Below are 11,496 nucleotides of genomic sequence, written 5' to 3'. Positions count from 1 at the left end.
CCTCTATAACACAAGCCAGAGAAGGGCCCCAAACGCTGCCCAGAGCAGATCTTCTAGCAAAACATCCCAGCTTGATTTTAAATGTGCCCGTGACAGAGAATCCACCAGGCTCCAGTGGGTAATTACTGTCACTGCTAACACTGGGCAGCCAGGACACCTGGGTCCTGTGCTGGGTTGGTTAAAGCCAAGGGGAACTGAGAGTGCTCAAGGCTTCTGAAAATCTAGCCCAGGTTGGGCACTCAAAATGAGTGGCTGGTTTTACTAAACTGTCGGGTGGATTCTAGGCACCTAATTCCCTGTGTTAGCCCCATGACTGCTGTCCTGATGATCCAGGCCTTCTATACACACCCCTCAGCTGCATAGTGCTGCCTGTAGTAACACGACATGGTTAAATAAACCCACAGCGCAGATCTGGGTGCTCGATCATTTTTTGCTTTGACACGAAGGTTATTTTAAAAACAAACCCAACACACTCTTAAAACCAGGCTGATAGCCGGGGACTGGGGCACTACCTGCAACGTGGCCTCCCTAGTGGGGGTAACTGGCTGGATCAGGGGGGTGAGGGGATTAGGGAATGGGACATTTCCCCTCCAGAAGGCGCTGGCTCCAACGTGGCCCCAAAGGCAGGGGGACTGGCTGGCTTAGGGGGTTGAGGAACGGGGCATGGGGCCTTTCCCCTCTAGTGGGTGCTGGCTCCGGACTGGCTGGCTTGGGGAGTGGGACATGGGGCGTGGCACCTCGAACCCAGCTCCAGTGGGGCAGCGATCAAGAACGTGGTAGCTGCTCGACGCCCTGCGGCGTGGCTCCTGCCCAAAGACGTGTCTCTGCAAACCGCCACTGCCCTGGGACTGGACGCCCCATGGCCGTGAAAGCTGCATGGTCCCCCCCAGGATGGAGGGAGAAGGGGTCATGGGAGGGGGGGATCATATTGCAGCTATTCTGTTACCTACCATGTGGCCCTCTGCCCCACTCTAGTGACCAGACTCTGCCATAGATGCTGGCGGTGCCTCTGGCTGTACCTACCTGGAAGTCAAAGGTTCAATCCCCAGGACCGGAAATTCACTCCTCACCCCCCCTGCCCATTGTGTTGCATGGGGATAAGCAAACATCCAACTACCACTCTCAATGACCATCGAGTGGCAAAACTGTGATTTTCCCCTTGACAGAGCGTATAGTGTGGAAAAAGTGCCTCCGTGTGGTGGCTGGGTGAAAGGCACCTGCTCCTGGGTTCCCAGCCTAGCTCTGCAAGGGTGAGCTGTTGGAATGGGCTTGTGTCACCCAGGGGTGCATGTAACAGGTCCCCTGGGGTGCCAGTCCCCCCATGATGTGAGTTGGTACAGTCCCTGAACTACAGCTCTGGAGGGCCCAGGTTCCGTTCCCGGTGCCACAGCGGCCACGCTTGGTTAGCACTATTAATCCAGGCTCCTTCACAACCTCTGAGCAAAAGGCTCTCATGCCTTCCAGCTGCAGGCCCAGTTAGTGCAGTTTGTTGGACTGTTGCCATTGTTCGCTATAAGGTGGCCTGCAGTAACACCTAGGAGCCTGTGGCATGGCCCAGGCCCCCATTGTGCCAGGTGCTGTACATTTTTATTGCTATTAGGTGTATTATGGTAGCATATAGGCACCCCAGTCATGGCCCCAGACCCTGCTGTGCTCAGTGCTGTACAGACACAAACCGAGCTGGTCCCTGCCCCAAGCAGCTGCCAGCTGTGGTGTGTTTTCCCACGATGCCCGGAAAACAGGGCGGACTAGGCAGGGCTTTGGAGCTGTGCTCCGGCTCCGCTCTGCTCCAACTCCAGGCAAAAACCTGCAGCTCCACTGCATCACCGCTGGGCTCCACTCCAAAACCCTGGGGCCAGTGATTCAGCCGCGAACCGCTTTTGCCAAAGCGCAGCAGTGCCTCACGCCAGGGAACAGAGTCTGCCATGGCTGCTTAGCTTGGCCTCTCGTGCCGTAGAAGCCTGTCTGGTGAAGCGGCAGCAGGATGGCAGTGGGAGAAGCCACGCCTGCACGTAGGTCAGTGTAACTTATGGTGCTCAGGGGTATCAGCGGGGTAGCCGTGTTAGTCTATATCCTCAAAAACAATGAGGAGTCCGGTGCCACCTTAAAGACAAACAGATTTATTTGGGCATGAGTTTTTGTGGGTCAAAAACCCACTTCAGATGCATGGAGACATAAATATATATTGGCACATGAAGAGAAGGGAGTTACCTTACAAATATATAATATATATAAAAAGAGGATGGATCTAAGCTGTTATCAGTGGTGGCAGATGACAGAACAAGGAGCAATGGTCTCAAGTGGCAGTGGGGGAGGTCTAGGTTGGATATTAGGAAACACTATTTCACTAGGAGGGTGGTGAGGCACTGGAATGGGTTCCCTAGGGAGGTGGTAGAATCTCCTTCCTTAGAGGTTTTTAAGGCCTGGCTTGACAAAGCCCTGGCTGGGATGATTTAGTTGGGGTTGGTCCTGCTTTGAGCAGGGGGTTGGACTAGATACCTCCTGTGGTCCCTTCCAACCCTGATATTCTCTGATTCTATTCTATGAATATCTATAATTTTCACTCCATGCATCTGAAGAAGTGGGTTTTTTAACCCACAAAAGCTTATGCCCAAATAAATGTGTTTGTCTTTAAGGTGCCACCAGAGTCCTCGTTATTGTTGCTCAGGGGTGTGGATTATTCAGCAACGTAAGTTACACCGAAGTAAGTGCTAGTGTAGACGGGGGCCTTAGTGTCTGGCTGTTCTGCATTGTAAACTCTGCGCCTGGGTCTTCTGAGCGGCCACCTGCCCTGTCAGCTCGGGCTTACAATTGCTGGACCCGTCTCCGAAGGCCCCCGGTGGGTCCTAGGGACCCTGGTGATTCCAGTCAGGTTGATCTGTGTGTGGATGCGGGGCGCTTGGGCTCAAACCTGAGGCCGGAGGTACAATGCGGTGTAGACATACATGGCTCGAGTTGGACCCGATCTCAGCTGGGATGGCTAGCTGCTACTGTAATACACCTAATAGATGGTAGCACTAATACCATATCAAGACTCCTGCTAAGCGTCAAGGTTTCTAAGCAGGAAGGAGTCTGCTACCAGCTAGTGAGGGGTTGACCATGGCTCCTGCCTTCCTCGGAACAGCAGCCCTGGAACCCAGACAGAGCAGGGAGCCGTGCATGTCTAGGGGCTGCTGGGAGGCTTTATGTCACTCCAATTTACAGCGAGGAATCTCTGAGAGAGGGGGAAAGGCTGGGCAGGAGGTGAGCCCTGAGCAGGGAGCGGTGGGGCTGGGCATCAGGATTCCTGGGTTCCACTCCTGCTTCTGGGGAGGGCAGCATGGCTGAGTAGTGGGAGCTTGGTGTCAGGACTTCTCCATTCTGTCTTGAGCCCTTGGGGAAGAGTGTTTCATGGCAGTTGGAATTTGGGAGCCAGGAAGCCTGGGTTTCTTTCTCAGCTGTGCCGTTGCCTTTCTGGACAAGTCTTTCCCTCCCTTTCTGTGCCTCAGTTTCCCCGCTGGGAGAGTAACACCTTGCCTAGGAACCGATGGTGCCAAGCAGACTGATTTCTCCGGTTTGGCAAGCTACAAGCCTTCTCCCCTCCCCCGGGGGAAGCGGAACCACAGTCCCTGGAATGCAGCCGCTCCTCCATCCGGCCTCCCGTGCGCCTCCTTGGACTTTGTAGGATGGGCCGTGCGCTCTGGCAGCCCTTCCTGTGCGAGCTCAGCAGGCCGGGTCGACCGGGCAAGCCTCGGCCTCTCCTTGCCCCTGGTGCTGAGCGGGAGGGGCATGTGAAGGCATGCCCCTCTCCCCCACCAGCTTAGCCCCAAGACCCTGCTCTGCCCAGCGGACCGGGGAGCGGGAAGAAGCAGACCCAAGGCGGAGCAGGGAACCGTGTGCATGTCCCAGGGGGACGGTGTAAGTGCTTTTCACTCGCCTATGCCCATGCTCCAGCCCTGGAATACTTCCCACCTGCCCAGCAGGGCCGTTCCACTGAGCTGTCCTGCCTAATGCCTCTGGGCAAGGGAGCTCCCTGGCTCTGTGGTCCATTGGGCTGATCCACTGGGGATTTCATAGCCAGGGACCTGGGGGATGGGTCGGGGGGGGGACTCAGCTATTTAGCTCAAGCTTCAGTCCCTGTTGCCTATTGCAGCTAGGGTGCCCAGACAGCAAATGTGAAAAATCAAGTGGGGGGGGGGTTAATAGGAGTCTATATAAGAAAGACCCAAAAATCAGGACTGTCCCTATAAAATCGGGACATCTGGTCACCCTAATTGCAGCAACACAGAAAGAAAAGGGAATTTTAAGGGCGTTCGGGTGAGGGCACCTGGGAATGTTAGACAGCCCTGCTCTGCAGGCCTCTCCCTTCCTATGCAGGCACTGGTAGGGGAAGGAGCTGATTGCCATTCCCCTCCCCAGTCCATGGAGGGGAGGCGTGGTCGGGTTACCTCTCTCCTTTGCTTGGTTGTCCATGGCGGGAGCCTGTCTTGGGTAGGTGCCTATAGGCTCCAGCGTGGCCAGAGCTAATTAACAATGCTCTCTTTGTGTTTCTGTAGCCCTTTGTCACTATGCTTTGAAAACTAGACACAGAAGATTCACTGCATCCAGCACTGAGATGCAGCCTGCTCTGGGGTGGGGCGCAGCAAGGATTCCCCCACCCGGTGCTGAGATGCAGCCACTTCTGGGGCGCAGAGCAGATACTGCTAGTAGAAGGATCATGCATGAAATGTAGCTGCCTCTGAGGTGAGGTTCAACTGTTTGTCCAGGGGTCACTCTTCCCACACTGATATGCAGCCACCTCTGGGGAAGAGCAGAGCAGTTATTTATACAAGGATTGCGCCCCCATCACTGAAATGCAACCACTTCCAGAGTGGGGGACAGGAGCTGTTTATATAGGAATCACTCACGCAGCACTGAAATGCAGCCACATCTGGGGAGGAGCCTGGCAGCTGTTTACATTTACATCACCTACCCAGCACTGAATTGCAGACACCTCTGGGGTAGGGCATGGTAGCTATTTATAGAGACACCTTCCGCTAAAATGCAGCCACTATGGGATAGGACATGGCAGTTGTTTATACCGTGACCACTCGCCCAGCACTGAAATGCAGCCACCTCTGCTGTAGGGTGGGGCAGCTTTTTATAAAGGGCTCCTCTGCCTAGTGCTGAGATGCAGCCATCTCTGGGGTGGAGCGCAGGAGCTGTTAATACAGAGATCCCACACCCAGTGCTAAGACACAGCTAGCCCTGCAGAGGGCTGCAGGCAGACAGCGTACGGGGAAGAGGAAGTAGGCCAGAGCACAGGCTGGGAGAAGGGACCATTATTATGAGGCAAAGCACCTTGTGTCACTTGACTCAGCACTGCTGGACTAGTGTGGGGGGAATCTGGATTCCAGTGAAGCCCCATTGCTCCAGGCAGTGATATTTCTCAGGTATATGCCTAGAGCAGTGGTTCCCAAACTTCAACAACCTGTGAACCCCTTTCACTAGAACGTCAAGTCTCACGAACCCCCTCCTAAAACTGAATATTTCCAGGGATTTTCTCCTTGACCTGAATATAAATGATAAAACCCGTGATCTTGGGCATATAAATTTGTTTTGCTGACATGCTTATTACACACTATTTGTTGTTCATTATCCTTTACCGTGACACTATTTTTATTACATTATGAAAACAGTGACACTCTTCCAAGCTCTCACTTTCGTAGCTTGTATCCCTTGGAATAATCCTGTTCTAAGACAAGGCTCCTAGGTTTCATCAAGGGGTATCAGCTGTGAAACAGCAGGGAGGGATTTAAGAAGCCAGCTCAGAGTTTCTGCTACACAAGCATTCAGGTCTTGAGCAGGCCAGGCAAACAACGCCCGTTACAACAAAGCTTCAACTCGTTCTTCGTAATTTTTAAAAACAACCCTAGCTCCTATTGCATTTTAAAAACAGCAACAAATATCCACCTCCCCTCCCATGTCTGGAAGTTTGAATCTCCTTCGTGGGATAGAGATGCTTGCTTTAATCTGCACGCGGGGGAGGGACGAGGGGTAGCCCAGTGGTTTGAGCATTAGTCTGCTGAATCCTGGCTTGTGAGCACAATCCTTGAGGGGGTTATTTAGGGATCTGGGGCAAAAATCTGTCGGGGACAGTACTTGATCCTGCTGTGAAGGCAGGGGAACTGGACTCAACTTAATGACCTTTCAAGGTCCCTTCCAGTTCTGAGATGGGTATTTGCTCCCCAACATCAACATGCTTAACTCTTAGAAATCCAGGGGCTCTGGGCTGCTGGCCCCAGGGTCCCTAGGGACAGCTCTGTCCACCATTAGGGAATTGTTTCCCAAGAACCCCCTGTAACATTTCACAAACCCCAGTTTGGAACCACTGGCCTAGAGGGAGAGGCCTGGCCATAGGGGGCAGGTTAGCAGGGCCTACTGTGACATGAGGAACAACATGGCTTTGTTCAATGTTGGCTGCATGCTCCAGCTCCTTTCACCCATGGTTCCATCTGTGAACAGTTATTGACCGAGCCCCACCTCTGCCAGCACCGTGATACAGGTGGAACAGAACCCAGGAGTCCTGCCGGCCGGTGTCCCACCCACCATTAGATCACACCATTTCGTGAGTTGTAAGGGTTTTTGGAGCGGGGGGGGGGGGGGATCTAGATAGATGGGGGGCGTGTCTGAGGATGGAGTAGACAGAAATAGAAAGCCAGAGCGGGTGGGCAGGGGTGTATAGGATGGATGGATGGATAGATAGGTGTGCATGAGGGTAGATGGGTAGATAGAGAGGTGGGGCGATGGATGGAAATGGGGGGGGTCTGTGGGTGTAGATGGATAGAGGGGTGTGTGAGGTGCATAAATACAGAGACTGGGTATATAGTGATGGCTGGATAGAGCTAGAAATAGGGATACGTATGGGGATGGAAGAGTAGATAGGTGCATCTGGGGCTTTATGGGTAGCTAGAGGGGTGTCTACAGGGATAGACAGGTGTGGGAGTGGATGGATAGATGGGGTGTGTAGGGGAATGCATAGAGAGATGTGACAGATACAGGGTTAGATGGGGTTGTGGGAATGGATAGAGGGGCTGGATGTGGGTGGATGAATAGATAGAGGGGTGTATATGGGGATGGAGGGAGGGGTATGTATAGCGTTGGATTGGATAGACACAGCCGTGTGTATGGGGATGGCTGGATGGAGTGGTGTGTACAGGGATGGAGGGATAGAAGGGTGTGTATGGGGATAGATGGAGGGAGCAGTGTGTGTAGGGACGGAGGGGTAGATACAGCAGTGTGTACAGGGATGGTGGGATAGAGGGGTATGTATGGGGAGGGATGGAGCAGTGTGTATGGGGATGGAGGGAGGGAGTGTAGGGATGGATGGATAGATACAGAAGTGTGTAAGGGATAGAGGGAGGGAGCGATGTATGGGGATGGATAGATACAGGAGTGTGTAATCGCTATGGGGATGGAGGGAGGATGTGTACAGGGATGGAGGGATAGATACAGCAGTGTGTATGGGGATGGATAGATACAGGAGTGTGTATGCAGCTGGATGGAGGGAGCAGTGTATAGGGATGGAGGGAGGGTGTGATGGGATTGGATGGATGGCCCAGTGTGTATGGGGATGGAGGGAGGGTGTGTATATGGCCAGAGATGCCAGCAGCTTTATAATTAGCCAGTGTCTCGACGTAATCATGTTAGGATGTTCCAGTCTCTGCAATCCCCACTAATGCCTGTGCTGGCCAGTTGCCCCTTCCTTCTCCTTTCCTCCCCCGCTCATGTTTACATGTCGTTAGGGAGCGCCACAGAAACATAATGAGCCACAGCAGAGAGTTATGTCGACTCCAGGCTGCCCTGCCAGACCCTGCTCCCCCACGGGCCCCAGGCTGGCTCTGGTCTGGGAATGAAGGCCTGAGAGCCCATCTGCCCTCTGGCTGACCCCTTCTCGAATTAAGAAGGTGCATTGAGGGAGGCTGAAGATGCTGGCAATGCCGTCGGGCACCTTCTCAAGTCCCTTGGAGCCCGGCAGCCAGCAGGGGATGACGCTGGCGCAGAGCTCTGGAGGAAGGAGTTGGTGAGCTCAGCTCCGACCCTGAGGCAGGCTGGTCTAGTGGTTAAGGTGTCGCTCTTGCATTTGACAGGCCTGGCTTTGCCATGAGGCCGGTGCAGCCACGCGGCCATGGGGCGTGAATTGCTGGTTGACAGAAATCAGAGAATCTGGGAGGTGTCGGACTGGATGGGACCTCAGGAGGTCCGCAAGCCCTGCCCCCTGTGCTGAGGCAGGACCGAGGAAACCGAGACCGTCCCTGACGGGTGTTTGTCCAACCTGCTCTTTAACACCTCCAGTGACGGGGTCCCCACAGTCTCCCTTGGATGCCTGTTCCAGAGCTTCACTCCCCCAAGAGTTTGTCCGAATCTCTCACCTAAATCTCCCTTGCTGCGGATTAGGCCCATTGCTCCTTGTCCAACCTCCAGCAGACATGGAGAACAATTAATCCCTGTCCTCGTTATAACAGCCCTTAACATATATGAAGACACTTATCAGGTCCCTGCTCAGCCTTTTCTCAAGACTAAACATGCCAAGATTTTTCTAACTTTTCCTCATAGGTCAGGTTTTCTAACCTTTATCCATGGGGGGGGAGGGAGGGAGGGATGGATGGAAAGAGAGAGGAGGGTATAGAGATAGATGAGTAGAGGTGGGAATGGAGGGATGGAGAGAGAGGTATGTATGTGGATGAATGGATGGATGCCATATATAAAGATAGATGGATGAGTGAGTGGGTGTGAATGGGGAGGGATGGATGGTGAGATTACACAGAAGGTGTGCATGGTGACGGATGGTGTGTATGGGGATAGATCTCTACATGTGTAGAGGTAGATAGAGGAGCGTGTATGAGGATAGAAATGGATAGATGGGGAGACAGAGGGGTGTATCAGGATAAAGAGAGACCAATGGATGGATACAGATAGGTGGGGATGGATGGTGAGGGGACAGAATCATAAAATATCAGGACCTCAGAAGGTCATCTACTCTAATCCCCTGGCAGATTTTTACCCCAGTTCCCTAAATAGCCCTCTCAAGGACTGAACTCACAACCCTTGGTTTAAGGAGGGATAGCTCAAACCACTGAGCTATCCCTCCCTTGCCGCAGGGGGGTGGGGGAGGGATAGAGGGGTGGGGTCTCTGGTAGAACTGTGACATTGTCCCACAGTGACTCTCATCAACAGGGATTCCACCACTGACCCCCACCCCGCCCCCTCTGTCTCCTTGTCGGTTCACCCTGGGCTCGGACAGCCATAAGTTCCCTAGTGCTGATGGAAGCACACTGGGAGAAGAGGAAGGGGGGTCCACACGGTCCTTGAGCCAACCAGGCCATGCCCCTATCACTAGCTTTGCAGAGGACCCCAGGACCTCGCCCGGCTCTCGAGGGCTCTCTGGCTGCGGCTGCATCTCGGACTCTGAAGACTCTGGAGCGGTGGATGTGAACATGGCCCTTAGCAGGCCAGGCTACCTCCTGGCATGAGGGGCCTCCACACGCTCCTCTTGGTCTCTTTGCTGACGTGCTTCTCGGTGCGCGGGAGACGGGTCTGTGGAAAGGAGGCCATCAGGGTCCTGCAGAACGTCACCAAGTTGCTGGTGAGTGGTGTAGGAGATACGAGATGGGGTGGAGCTCTCCCCCTGCCCCATGCCATAGGTGAAGGGCCTAGGTAGCTGTTAGGGCCCCCCCATGGGCAGTTCCAGTCTTGGAGATAACAGGCAGGTATTGCTATCCCCTCCCTCTGGCTCCTCGCTCAGTACAGAGAGGCCCAGGAGTGGGAAGGGAGTGGAGCGTCACACGCATCCTGGACGCAGCAGACACATTGGCAGCCGGGGGCAAGGTACCACGTTGCTGCCTGGGGTTGTACCCACATCCATGGCATCCCATCAGCATGGCACCTCACTCTCCATGGAACTCCTCTGCCCCCATTTCCCTCCTCCCAGAGCTGAGAATAGAACCCAGGCATCCTAACTCCCAGCCCCCCTGCTCTAACCACTAGACCCCACTAGGCTCCCAGGGCTGGGGATAACCCCAGGATTCCTGACTCCCAGCTCACCTGCTCTCAGTTTTAGTACATCTGCTTTCCCAGGTTTGGCGTGAGCTCTCCTTGCAACCTTGGCCACGCTATGTCCCTTCTCTGTGCCTCAGTTTCCCCATCTATAAAACAGGGATCATGATCCCATCCTGCCATTGCTGGGTGGTGGCTTACCAGGCTCATTTAATCGTGGCTTGTAAAAGGCCCTGAGACTCTGAAATGTCAGGGGACCGAGAAGTGCAAAGTGTTGGACAGATTCCTCTGTACAGGGCACAGTCTCAGTTAGACATATCTGTATAATGGGCCCATGATTGCTCAGAAGAGATTTAAACAGGAGTCCGGGGGACCTGGCTTATCTACAGGGGGAAATTGACTGGAACAGCTATTGCGGAATAGGAGCAGCTGCATGGGGGAATCTATTCCGGAATAGCTACTGTGCTTTCAAATCTACTTCCCCCTGCTGCCTTTCGCTGGGCCTGTCCCCTAACCCGTGGTGCTGCTCTCTTCCAGGGAGACGCTACCGACGGGACGCTCTACACCCCAGAAGATATCACAGTACGTACCCTCTGCCTTCCTGGCTCCAGCAGACCCCTTGAAACCCTCCATGCGCTGGGTCCAACCCAGCCCGGGGTAGCACTGTTGAAGTGGGTGAATTTCTAGCAGTAAGTGTGGCCGGGCGGTATGAGGAATGCCATTCACAGGTTCTGATGCAGGCCCCAGGTCACGCCGCAATGGACTATGGGGCCTTTCCGCTCGAGGGCCCTGATGCTGATCTGTCCCATCACAGCAGGGCCTCGATGGCTTGGCAGTGGCGGCACTGGTCACTCCTGCTGACACTTTGCACCAGCTGAGGCTCTTGGATGGTTTTATAAAGTGTGGAGTGGGTTGGATTAGGGGGGCACCCAGAGACTCCACTGTGCCAGGTGCACACACAGACTAAGAGGAGGGATGGCCCAGGGGCTCCGTCCCTTGCCCAGGATTCAGGAAATCTGGGTTCAATTTCCAGCTCATGCCTCAATTTCCACACCAGAAAATGGGGATAATAATGGCCCTGTTCAGGGGAATGGCACCAGCTTCAGGCTCTTCAGCTATCCCCTCTCAGGGCCAGAGATCTGTCTCTCTCCCCTTCCTGACAGGTTCTTCCACACTCAGTTCCCTGCTTACACTGTGAGGTCCCCAGCAAGACAGACTCTGCTTTTTCCTCAGTGACTAGGAACAGCATAATTGCCTGTAGGTTAAAGGCACAGGCTCCGCCACCACCCAGCTTTTCTAAGCAAGCCCATTTACTCCTCAGGCCGAAGCATCCCAGAGAAAACATTGAAACAATCAAAGTTCCCACATTCGTGCTAACGAGCTTAGCAGAGATCCCCCAGCTCCAGCAAGTGCTCTGGCCCCATGCTTAGCCCTTCACACCCCACCAAGGGGTTTTACAAGTTCATAACCCCCTCGGTTCTG

At 54.1% G+C, this 11,496-nt stretch overlaps 1 long non-coding RNA gene across 1 annotated transcript; it reads left to right on the top strand.

The window, feature by feature from the left end:
• The first annotated feature begins 3,642 nt into the window (after positions 1-3,642).
• Positions 3,643-9,599, top strand: LOC127037181 (uncharacterized). Its single transcript, XR_007770296.1, has 4 exons — positions 3,643-3,897; positions 4,536-4,722; positions 6,452-6,586; positions 9,359-9,599. It is a non-coding gene; the product is annotated as an uncharacterized LOC127037181 (long non-coding RNA).
• The last annotated feature ends 1,897 nt before the right edge of the window (positions 9,600-11,496 follow it).

This window comes from Gopherus flavomarginatus, chromosome 18 (assembly GCF_025201925.1).
Source record: "Gopherus flavomarginatus isolate rGopFla2 chromosome 18, rGopFla2.mat.asm, whole genome shotgun sequence".
NCBI lineage: Eukaryota > Metazoa > Chordata > Testudines > Testudinidae > Gopherus > Gopherus flavomarginatus.
Note: the sequence above shows the minus strand (reverse complement) of the source record. Positions and strands in the feature narration are given on the sequence as shown.